At 41.2% G+C, this 12,795-nt stretch overlaps 1 long non-coding RNA gene across 3 annotated transcripts in view; it reads right to left on the bottom strand.

The window, feature by feature from the left end:
- LOC106505166 (uncharacterized) overlaps nt 1–12,795 on the bottom strand; it is a 238,165-nt gene that overhangs the window by 27,182 nt on the left and 198,188 nt on the right. For 2 of the 3 annotated variants that reach the window (XR_014818032.1, XR_001299307.3), the window contains 2 exons: nt 11,178–11,265; nt 9,745–10,133 (listed from right to left, as the gene is read on the bottom strand). This is a non-coding gene — a long non-coding RNA (uncharacterized LOC106505166). Of the gene's footprint in view, nt 1–9,744; nt 10,134–11,177; nt 11,266–12,031; nt 12,119–12,795 lie in introns of all 3 variants that reach the window. The other variant, XR_014818033.1, reaches the window with a different exon arrangement.

The raw sequence follows: 12,795 nt of genomic DNA, 5'->3' as shown, positions 1-12,795 counted from the left end.
CTGCCCTAAATTTCACACTTGCCAGCCTCCACAATTACAGGTGCCAATTCCTTAAAATAAAGCACTCTCACTCTCTCTGTAATAATAATATGTATTATATACTATAAATATTTATATTTATATAAGTATCCTTCATCCTGTTTTTCTACAAGAACTAGCAGCTCTTACATTATTTGTTTGCTGTAAGAAGTAAATAAAATAATATGTATTAATAGGGGTTATGTTCCTGGCACACAGTACATCCATGATGATAGCAGTCGTGGTGATTACATCATCTCATACACATCTTCTAGCAGTTCTTTGGTTGCATTTGCCTGTATTTGCCAAAGCGGCAACAGATGTTTCCAAGAACCATTTCAATTTTTCTCTTCAAACAACAATGAAGAATCAGTCAATACTTTCTCCTTCTGCAGGTCACACAACCTTGAAGGCAGATTATATTATTTGGGCTATTTGAACATGACACCTCACTTTTCCCGGACAAGTAGAGGTAAGGCACGACAAAGGTGGATGTTGCAATATCACAAGTGCCTAGGAGAACTGTTTAACGCAGCTCATGGCACCTGGAGGGATTTTAAAGCACAATATACTATGAGGTTTCTGTGTCACCAAAGTGCAAGTTCCAAAGTCACATCATTCCTGCAAACAGCAGCAGGAATCCACAGTTGAAGCCAAATGTATCAGAGGCTAAAGGATGATCTATTCTTGAAGAAGTTGTGTAGCAGTCAGGGTTCAGTCAGAAAACAGAAACCACATTGATTACTTGAACTGGGAAAATTTAACATAAAAATTATTAGCTAGTAACAAGGGATTGACTTCTAAGAGGGGGAAAGAGAAGTCTTTTTTTTTTTTTTTTTTTCTTTTTAGGGCCACACCTGCAGCATGTGGGAGTCCCCAGGCTAAGGGCTGAATTGGTGCTGCAGGCCTATGCCCCAGCCATAGCAACACAAGATCGGAGCCACATCTGTAAACTATGCCCGCAGTTTGCAGCAACACTGGATCCTTAACCCACTGACGGAGGCCAGGGATCAAACCCACATCCTCATAGACACAATATCGGGTTCTTAACCCACTGAGCCACAATGAGAACTCTGAGAACTCTTAATAATACAGAAGTAGGAGATGCAGTGTGCAGGCTCTGCCTCCCGGGTGCAGAGAGTGTACCTAAGGAAGGAACAAACATGGAAAAGACCCTACTCCATGGCTGAGACCCTCCCCATGGCAGACATGTTTGTGCACCTATAGCCCCCTGGATGGTGGAGAATCTCTAGATTCCTGAGACGCCACAGGGCAGGAATGGCCACCAGGAAAGTGCCCAAGGAACTCAACAGGAAGTAACAGAAATCACTGGAGGGTGTGAACCTCTGGCTCTCCTGTACCCCCTTATAGGAAAGCCACGTGCCAGGCCGTAAGAGCAAGAAAAATACAACCCCAGAAAGAAAAAGAGAAGCCTCTTCCTCTTGCAGTGTCTCTCCCATATTCTCTAATGTTGAGGACTATCACTGCACCAGCTGTCAAAGGAGAACTGGTCCAGGGTCCATCTCCAGTAGCACAAAGCAGGGCAAAGAACGGGGGATTTGGAGCTGATACACTGACAACCAGCAGACTCAAAGTACATAAAATGAAGGCACGGATTTGGAAAAATGTCCTGAGTCCACCAAGGTCATTTTCAGTGTCACACTCATGACCTCTGATGAGGGAGTATTGACACTAATTAGCAGAATATTGTGGACATAATGGCTCTTGAATGAATCTGCTCCTACGCATGTAACTGCACATTCTCTAAGGCTGCCCTCCTCCACCCAGTGCTCAAAGGAAATGAAATACACCAGCTCCCTATTTGTCTTGGCAGATTGGTCTAAGTCTTAATGAAATGTCTACAGCATGCTTTATATTAGGGCTTTGTGTCATTACTAGTAACTTCCCAGAACATAAGCTGGAACTAAACAAAGGGAGATTTGGGATGAACATTAGTTACGGGAGCATATAAACCTAATTTGAATATGTTAACATTTAATTAACCATTACTATGAATTGCATGACTGAATTCACCAACTCAGAGTCAAACCAGTTCCTGCAGCAATTTGACTGAATGTCCTAGCCAGACAATTACGTAACAGATTGGTTCAGAAACACTGGGAGATCTTTCCCAGTGAAATGTTTGAGAATTTTATCAACCATGGTACCAAAGGACTTGATTTAGGTATAATAACTCCTTTCTCTCTTTCTGCTGCTAAAGGGTGGATCTATGAATCTATGAATAATTGGAGTTGCACATAGAAATCCACCTGCATAATAAGAACAAGCCTTAAAGTGGGTCTGGGAGAGTCTTTTTTTTCTGACCTGAAAACTTTATTTTCCTCCCAGGACCCAGCTCTGTGTCCAGTGTTAAAGGAGGTGTTTATACAAGAAGCAGTCTAGCCAGGACAGATAACTATGGGAAGGCTACAGAGAACTAAGAAGGGAGGGGCTCAACTTTGCATCACAAACATTAAGGACAAGAGACAACAAATGTGTGTGATGGCCCCGAGGGCAGGACTCATGAAGAAGCCAGGATAGACTCTGCCTAACATTTTGATGTATTTTTGTTGGTGGGAGGGGGGCATAGGGTTCCAGTAGTAGAAAGACTTGACGTGGCTAATAATATAAATCCTAGTTCTAGTTCTAGTCCACTGACTCATTCGTTCTGTGACTTGAGGCAGTATTCATTCAGCCTCAACCTGCTTTACTCCTGAAGTGAGAATGGTAACAGATGATTTGTCCTCCCCAAAATGAGACTCTTAAAAGTCAAGGTCCATCAGCATTCATTGTTATTCAGAAGGCATACTGAACAAGACTACATGATGAGTCAGAATATCTCTTTTCTTGGCCATATCTACTTATACTTAGCTTTGGAAAGAATTGCATTTAAATAAATTTGAAAGAAAAACTACCTGCAGCTGCAGAATTCACCCAGAATAAAAACAGTACCTGGTGAAACAACATTTCAGGCTCCTACCTGTATATTTGTTTGTTTCTTATTTTAACCCAAAGAATGCAGTGATTTTTTCAAAGCTACAAGGAACCATGCCCAGGTTTTGATGGCACATGACAGCTGAGTCCAGAATGAGCTGAGGTCTCTATTTTTAGTTTTGAGTCAAAGAACAAAAATCAGACCTTCCTGTGGGAATCATCTACACTGAGTCATGCAACACCATCAGACTGGAATAAAATAGCTCTACAACCCAAGCATCCATTAAAATAAAGAAACAGAAGCAGCTTCTGAGATTCCTCTCCTCATACCCTTAGACTGTTTGGAGCATTCTCCTAGATGAGCATGCTGGCCTTAGTCAGTGCAAAGGAACCAAGCAGCAGATGGTACTGCTCAAAGGGAAAAACAGAGGGAGGAGTCTTAAAAATTCAGTGCAAGATAACTCTCAGAGGGAGAGAAAAGATGGCAGAGTAGAAGGACTTACACTCATCACAAAAAACACCAAAATTACAACTAACTGCTGAACGACCATCAACAAAATAAACTGGAAACTACCAAAAAAGATATCCTACACCCAACGATAAAGAAGCCACATCAAGATGATGATAGGAGTGGTACTTTCCCATAACCGCGTGTGGGCAACCCAGAGACTGGAAAATAACTATCTCCTAGCATTGAGAGTTCTGAACCCCATGTCAGGTTCCCCAGCCTGGGGGTCAGGCATAGAGAGGTGCAGCCCCCAGAGTGTTTAGCATTGAAGCCAGTAGGGCTTGTGTGCAGGAGCTCCACAGGACTAGGGGAAAAAGAGACTCTACTCTTAGAAGGTACACACAGGGTTTCATGTGCACTGGGTCCCAGGGCAAAGCAGGGATTCTATGAATCTGGGTCAGACTTACCCTGTGGATCTTGGAGGGTCTCCTAGGAAAGCAGGAGGTGGCTGTGGCTCACTGTGGAGTCAGGGCATTGGAGGGGGAGGTCTCCTGGAGGTTGTCAAAACAGTATGGAGAAATACAGAACTACCCCATGACCCAGCAATCCCACTCATGGGCATCTATCCAGCAAAAACCATAGTTCAAAAAGAAACATGCACCCCAGTGTTCACTGCAGCACTATTCACAATAGTCAAGACATGGAAGCAACCTAAATGTCCATTAACAGAAGAATGGATAAAGAAGATGTGATACACACACACACCACACACAACGGAGTATTACTCAGCCATGAAAAAGAATGAAACAATACCATTTGCAGCAATCTGGTTGGACCTAGAGATTATCATACTAGGTGAAATTAGATGGTGCAAGACAAACATCTTATGATATCACTTACATGTTATATGATCTTAAAAAAGGATACAAATGAACTTATTTGCAGAACAGAAATAGACCCACAGATTTTGAAAAAAAATTATGGTTACCAAAGAGGACAAGTTGGGGAGGGATGGACTGGGAGTTTGGAATTGTCACAGGCACCCTGAGGTATATGGCCAACGGGGACCTGCTGTATAACACAGAGAACTCTACCCAATATTCTGTGACAATCTACATGGGCAATGAATCTGAAAGAGAAGGGATGTGTGCACATGCCACTTTGCTGTACAGCAGAAATTATCATAACATTGTAAATCCACTACACTTCAATAAAACTTTAAAAAATTTAAAAAATAAAAATAAAAAAACAGTGTGTATTAGAAATTAACAATTAAAAATCCAAGGCAAGGAAAAAAGAACTGGCCACTCTAAATATTATCAGTCTACTATTTGACTGATAATGTCTAAACATTCTGTCCAACCTGAATTAATGAGTGTCTTTTCATTTTCCAGAGCCAAACACACAGAACTGAGTTACTTCAAGAATGCACAGAAAGTGAACACAGAAACAATACTCGGTATCGTCTAGGTATTTCCAGACTTGCACTCAGAAGTGTAGAAGTCCACTCAAATCTGGAACAAGACAGGGATGCCCACTCTCACCACTGCTCTTCAACATCGTTTTGGAAGTCTTAGCCACAGCAATTAGACAAACAAAAGAAATAAAAGGCATCCATATAGGAAGAGAAGAGATCAAACTGTCACTGTATGCAGATGATATGATACTATACCTAGAAAACCCTAAGGACTCAACCCCAAAACTCCTTGAACTGATTAATAAATTCAGCAAAGTGGCAGGATATAAGATTAACATTCAGAAATCAGTTGCATTTCTGTATACCAGCAATGAAACACTAGAAAAGGAATACAAAAAAACGATACCTTTTAAAATTGCACCTCACAAAATCAAATACCTCGGAATACACCTGACCAAAGAGGTAAAGGACCTATATGCCGAGAACTATAAAACCTTAATCAAAGAAATCAAAGAAGATGTAAAGAAATGGAAAGATATTCCATGTTCCTGGATTGGAAAAATCAATATTGTAAAAATGGCCATACTACCCAAAGCAATCTACAGATTCAATGCAATCCCTATCAAATTACCCATGACATTTTTCACAGAACTACAACAAACAATCCAAACATTTATATGGAACCACAAAAGACCCAGAATCGCCAAAGCAATCCTGAGAAACAAAAACCAAGCAGGAGGCATAACCCTCCCAGACTTCAAGAAATACTACAAAGCCACAGTCATCAAAACAGTGTGGTACTGGTATCAAAACAGACAGACAGACCAATGGAACAGAATAGAGAATCCGGAAATAAACCCTGACACCTATGGTCAATTAATCTTTGACAAGGGAGGCAAGAACATAAAATGGGAAAAGGAAAGTCTATTCAGCAAGCATTGCTGGGAAACCTGGACAGCTGCATGCAAAGCAATGAAACTAGAACACACCCTCACACCATGCACCAAAATAAACTCCAAATGGCTGAAAGACTTAAATATACGACAGGACACCATCAAACTCCTAGAAGAAAACAGAGGCAAAACACTCTCTGACATCAACATCATGAATATTTTCTCAGGTCAGTCTCCCAAAGCAATAGAAATTAGAGCAAAAATAAACCCATGGGACCTCATCAAACTGAAAAGCTTTTGCACAGCAAAGGAAACCCAAAAGAAAACAAAAAGACAACTTACAGAATGGGAGAAAATAGTTTCAAATGATGCAACTGACAAGGGCTTAATCTCTAGAATATACAAGCAACTTACACAACTCAACAGCAAAAAAACCAATCAACCAATGGAAAAATGGGCAAAAGACCTGAATAGACATTTCTCCAAGGAAGATATACAGATGGCCAACAAACACATGAAAAAATGCTCAACATCACTGATTATAAGAGAAATGCAAATCAAAACTACCATGAGATACCACCTCACACCAGTCAGAATGGCCATCATTAATAAATCCACAAATAACAAGTGCTGGAGGGGCTGTGGAGAAAAGGGAACCCTCCTGCACTGTTGGTGGGAATGTCAACTGGTACAGCCACTATGGAGAACAGTTTGGAGATACCTTAGAAATCTATACATAGAACTTCCATATGACCCTGCAATCCCACTCTTGGGCATCTATCCGGACAAAGCTCTACTTAAAAGAGACACATGCACCCGCATGTTCACTGCAGCACTATTCACAATAGCCAGGACATGGAAACAAGCCAAATGTCCATCGACAGATGATTGGATTCGGAAGATTTGGTATATATACACAATGGAATACTACTCAGCCATAAAAAAGGATGACATCATGCCATTTGCAGCAACATGGATGGAACTAGAGACTCTCATACTGAGTGAAATGAGCCAGAAAGACAAAGACCAATACCATGTGATATCACTTATAACTGGAATCTAATATCCAGCACAAATGAACATCTCCTCAGAAAAGAAAATCATGGACTTGGAGAAGAGACTTGTGGTTGCCTGATGGGAGGGGGAGGGAGTGGGAGGGATCGGGAGCTTGGGCTTATCAGACACAACCTAGAATAGATTTATAAGGAGATCCTGCTGAATAGCATTGAGAACTATGTCTAGATACCCATGTCGCAACAGAAGAAAGGGTGGGGGAAAAAACTGTAACTGCAATGTATACATCTAAGGATGACCTGACCCCCTTGCTGTACAGTGGGAAAATTAAAAAAAAAAAAAAAAAAAAAAAAGAAATGTAGAAGTCATCTGACTTAAACACCTTTATTTTTAAAGTGAAGTAACATGAGACCCACTGAATTGTAACAACTTTCCTGAGTTAATAAGTTAGAAACACGGCAGGACAAAGTAGAAATACTCAAAGACTATGAGGATTAATGTCTCATTTTCAACAAGGGAAAGAGTCGAGTCTAAGGACTGTAGACTGCGGTAATGAAGGAATCCTAGATTCATCTCTGGAAGCAGCCATAGGGATCACCTATTCTGACCCACTCATTTTAGAGGTGAAACAGGATGAGACAGAAATGTGTTGGCCCGGCGACATTCCGCTAGTTAATGACAGAGCCCAGACTAGAACCTGAGTCTCCTGATCTTTGCCTGGGGATCTTCCACTTCACTAGCATTGAGATTCTTCTCAGCCAAAATTCCAAAAGAGATTATTAAACAGATGGCTTGGGAGCATTTAAAAAAGCAAGCAATCATTAGCAGCCAGCATGGGTTCAGTTCGAACAAGTAAGTCATGCCAGGCTAACCTCATTTCCTTTTTGATATGGATACAAACAAATGTACACATTATTGTAGGATGCGAAAATGGGGGGATACATCCAACAGAACTGAGATGAGCTATGTTTACCCAACTTAAGGTCACAGCCAACCCATCTTGGTCTATAATTGTCCTCGCCCTGTTTCCCTAGCCCATGCTGTTTTCAGAACTCTATAATCCTCCACTTCCCCATCTACGACTGGAGCCAGTGAGAATTTACATTCCTTCTTTTAGAAACTTGGTACAGCTGGGATCCTTTAACTTTTCCAAATCGAAGATACAAACTTATCCCCTTGCAGGATTTGTTTTGCTGATGAATACTAAATATTGGCACATAAATATAACATCCTGAGTGGAGGAAGACATTGGGAACTTTGGGTTCACTTGGTGTTTTTTCTCGTGTGCTATTGGGCAAGGACTATGCATCCTTTAAGTGCCAAAAGCCCCAGGAAAGGAAGGACACTATCATTACCAAGTGACACATGCAGAGATGAACATCTTTCAATTTGTAATGAAATGAAATTATCAGGCTTTCCCACAGATTATTATGGTATGTATTATGATGGAGATGAGATATAGATGAGCTTCTAAAGGATTCTGAGATATTCGTGAAGGGAGAAGGGGTTTTAATCTATATAAATCTTTGTCAAATCCCTGCCTTGGGCTGAGCTTACTTAATAACAATGCCTACTACCAGCATGTCAGAAGGCAACATGAGGTCACCAAGGTTCTCTAGATTAGAGAGGCAGACCCAGGAATGTTAATAGAATATATAGAGCACCTTGATCTTCCAATAGTCTCATCATGTATTATGACCAGATTTTAGGGCACAGCCAGTGTTGATTAATGGTTCTAGCGTTCTCTAGAAGTTGACCACTGTTCTGTTCTTGGCTCTTGGGTGTTTCATTGATTACCTGAATAAAAGCCTATATTCCTTGTTGATCAAAAATTTAAACTCACCTTAACTTTCTGACAATTAACTCCCTAGGAGAGAGTCAGTTCCTGCTACTGGAGGTGGTGAAATAGAGGCTCAGTGAGCTTGGTGGAAACATAGCCAAGGAGATTTAATTCATCTATGAGGCTATGAAGCTAAATAGTTTTATTCAACTATTCTAAAATAAAGCTGCATGCATGAAACTATCAGAAATGCAAATGCATATCACTTCTTAATGGTTAGGAAAAGTAATGTTTGTTTCTTTCTTTAATGACCCTCTCTTGGTTTTTGCCTGTCCAAGGTGACACGCACCATATGTGTTCAATATGCTCAAGACCCGGATGAGTAACTCAGAGGAGGCCAACAGACAGAGGGGAGCCTCTAAGGTTAAAAAGGTGAGAGTGAGTCATAAATGGATATAAACACTGTATTTGCAAAACAATGTCTGGATGAGAAAAATATTCCAGAAGAAAAGGGATCTGGGTATTCTAAACTATTCCTAGTTTAGAGGAACTACTACTTAAGGGTAGAAACTGGTCCTAAAATAGAGTTACATTTTAAATCAAAGAATTCATGATGAGGTATTTTCTGTTTTTTTTTTTTTTCCTTTCTTTTTATGGCTACACCTGTAGTATACAGAAGTTCCCACATTAGGAATTGAATTGGAGCTGTAGATGAGGCCTATGCCACAGCCACAGCAACACTGGATCCAAGCTGCATCTGCAACCTATGCCAAGGTTTGAGGCAATGCTGGATCCTTAACCCACTGAGTGACGTCAAGAATCAAATCAAATCCTCATCCTCAGAGAGACAACATCAGGTCTTTAAAAGGCTGAGCCACAATGGGAGCTCCATGTTTTCTGATCATTTTTCAAATAGAAGTCTCCAGGGTCTTTTCAAATAACTATGTAGCAAGAGGAGCACTGTCACTAGAAAAGGGGACTCTCTCCCTTTTGAAACAGAATCCAGTGGTGCCTGGCATCACAAGGGCCAGGAAGCATGCATTCCTGTCAGCAATCAGAGTCACAGTCCCGCCTGCCAGAATCGACCTCAACCACGGGAATTACTTAACATCAGCAATGTCTTTCCCATTTTCCTAAACATCACAGTCAAAATAATGCAAATGAAACAAAAACCAGAAGACAGTATCCCTATAATCTAGGAGCTCCCTAGTTGGTGGCAGAGAGATGGATGTTAACTCACAGATTGGCATCAGTTACGGCAGAAGTGGTGCACGAGGAGCCAGAAGAATGAGGCTTCTTCCAGTGTTTCATGCTTCTATCACTTTGGATCCTCATCAGAGTCTCACATTCTCAGTGACTCCCCAGCTGGGGTGAAGGATGCTTAGAGGTGGAATATTTGAGCTACAGCCCCAAAGACGAGAAGACTTCAGCCACAGGAAGAGGCTTTCAGGTAGACACATCAGCAGGTGCGAAGGTCCTCAGGGGAGGCAGCTTGGGGTGGTGCTTGAGGAACATGCAGGAGGCTGGAGGGGCTGAGAGGACAGCAGCGTGGGTTGGAGCGGTTGAAAGGAGCCAGATCATGCAGGGCCTCTGTTCCACCGCAAGGCATTTAGGATTCTTATCAGCACTCTGAAAACAATAAAGGAGTTTAAGCAGGGGCAGAGACATGTCATGAGTTTTGATGGCGAAAGCTTCCTCAGGCTGTTCTACGGAGAAGAGGATGTGGCAGCCTCAGGAGTGTATTAAGCAGGAAGACCAGCTTGGAGGCAACTCAAGTTGTGTGAGCCAGAATGATACAATTCAGCTAGAAGGACAGAAGGGGAAAGTGGGGAACTAAGATATAATTAAGAAGGAGAACTGACAAGATACAATGCATAGCTGAGATGTTATTGTGTGAATGATCCAGTGAAGTCTAAGTGATTTTTGCAAAGTCTGAATATCTGTACCAATTCAAGACATGGCTATTACTATCACAACACAGACCAAAAGGTGTGATTCAGGCTATAAAACAGTACTCTTGGTAAACATGCTTATTAAATTTACTCCTGAACAGAAGAAAGAAAAAGTCACAAACATACATTTACCTACCAGGTGATTCAGTAAACAGGCCAAAAAACATCAACAATAATTACTGTTCCAATTACTTCCCACTGTAACTACTCCCCCACCCCACCCCCCATGGACAGGCTAGAGTAGCTCCTTTTGAGACAGAGCTGTCCTTGTTTAACTGGGCAGCATCTTGAAATTGCCGGTACCATGCTGATCCCATGACTGGTTCCATGACTGTTTTCCAAGAGGAGCACTCCCACCCCTAGCAAGGAAATCTTCTAGGACATCCTTGACAGCCTTCCTCCTTTTACAGGGCATTGGGTGTTGCAAAAGATGCATCCATAAAGCCAAAATAGCTGTGCAGTTTTGGGAGCCCCAAATCAAACCATTTACATGATACTGCATAGACAAATGATGTGGTTTATTATCTGATTTTTCAAAATCTTTGGCTATAAGGATCAGCCTTATTTAGACAGAACCAAAATCACTGCTCCATAAAGAGCTTAGGGCTACCCTGATGCTGGGAGATGCTATATATAAAACTCAGTTCTATTTCCAAGGCTGCTATAGAACCAAAATAAACCATCAGCAGTCTGTACATTCATTTATACATACATACTGTACCTTCTCTAACTGAAAATATTCACACAACAGATTGAATTCCATATGCTTTCCCTGAAGATGTTATTCTGAAGACCAGAAGTGCTGTTACCTAAAATTAAAAAGATAAGCACATTAATTGCACATTGATTCCACTGCCTCCACACTATCTCCACTGATGATTCTCTTAACCTCTCCCGTCACAAAGTGATCCAAAAAGAATCTCAGTTTAACTAGAAAGTATATGGTTGAATCCTTATGTTTTAGTCAGGCTGCCTTCAGAAGTCACAAACTAACAGCAGTGTTTCAGGGAAAGTGTCTTTAGAATATTTCTGATCCACTTGGCATCAGTATTTGCTTTCTAGATATTGTGAAGCAGGAAATAGATACCAGCATAGAGTGGGCAATGTTGAGTCCCTTTGAAATTGCATGGTGCATTTTTTCTGTTAAATACAGAGGATGATTTAAAATATTACTCAAAATTAGTAAGGATGTTATCAACTGCTAAGAGCATTAGTAAATTTTCTAGCCCTTTTTGAAAGCAATTAAGCATTATGAATCAAAAGCAATAAAAAAATTCACACCTTTACATACTTTTATCTTCAACTAATGAAATTATACCCTAATAAAATATTCCACAATAAGGAGAAAAATCACATAAAGAAGTATTTTCTGATTATTCCTAATAGTGCAAAATTGGAAGAAACCTACATATCTAACAACAGGGAAGAGATTAAATTATGGAGCATCCACTCTAATATAAAATCTTTTAAATAACATTAGGGTTTAAGTGTTGCTGAAACTCAGCCTCTGTCCACCAGTGCCGAACAGAAACTCAGAGACAAAGTTTGGGGTGAAGGAGAAAAAAACAGCTTTACTGCTTTGCCAGACAAGGCAGCCACAGCAGGCTAATGCCTTCAACACTGTGCCCTCCTTTGGGGAAGAACCACGGGGAGTTTCAGAGCCTAAAAGGAGAAAAAACAGCATCTCAGATAAGGGTCAGGGTTGGGGCAAACACACATTCTTCTTTCTTTCAGGGAATCTTAGTCAGCGAAGCTGGTGTCAGGAGATCTCAGCCTGCTCCTGGTGGTGGTCTTCTCCGTGATGGCATCTTAAATGTTCCTAGAATAACAATCCCTGCAAAGACGGCATGTTGATCAGACACCAGAACAAACCAGGAAGGGTCCTGGAAAACATCAGGTGTCTATAATCTTTGACCCACACACAATTGTGCTCAGGGAGCCTAAGCTTTAGCTCACAGGTGATTGTGTTTAGAGTGCTATCAATCAAGGGAGAAGCACAAGGAAGGGCTCCAAGCTGTTCAACATTAAAGTACTCATTTCTAAGCTATTCACTTCCCAAAGAAGCACAAGGAAGGTAACTTTTCTCTTAGGTGTAGAAGGTGCCTATAGTATTATGTGTACCCCTTGAGGGGGAACCAGGATCCTGCCCCAAGCCTGCACTATTGTTCTTGACTGTTCCTCCCTTGTCTTTGTATCTCTTCCCTTCCCTGATCAGCAGCTGCCTGAACCTGCCCCTTGGAACTCAGGGAAGGCCATGGAGGCTGAATGAGGCCCATTTCCTAAAATACAAAAAATGCAGGACACAGAAAGTCACTTGTTCCTAGGAGCTCCACAGGGCA

This window comes from Sus scrofa, chromosome 10, assembly GCF_054392235.1.
Source record: "Sus scrofa isolate SSC_HxYL_T2T_F1_AM1 chromosome 10, Sscrofa_HxYL_maternal_Yorkshire_Landrace_v2.0, whole genome shotgun sequence".
Lineage (NCBI taxonomy): Eukaryota > Metazoa > Chordata > Mammalia > Artiodactyla > Suidae > Sus > Sus scrofa.
The sequence above is the reverse complement of the archived record's forward strand: the minus strand, read 5'-3'. Positions and strand labels throughout refer to the sequence as shown.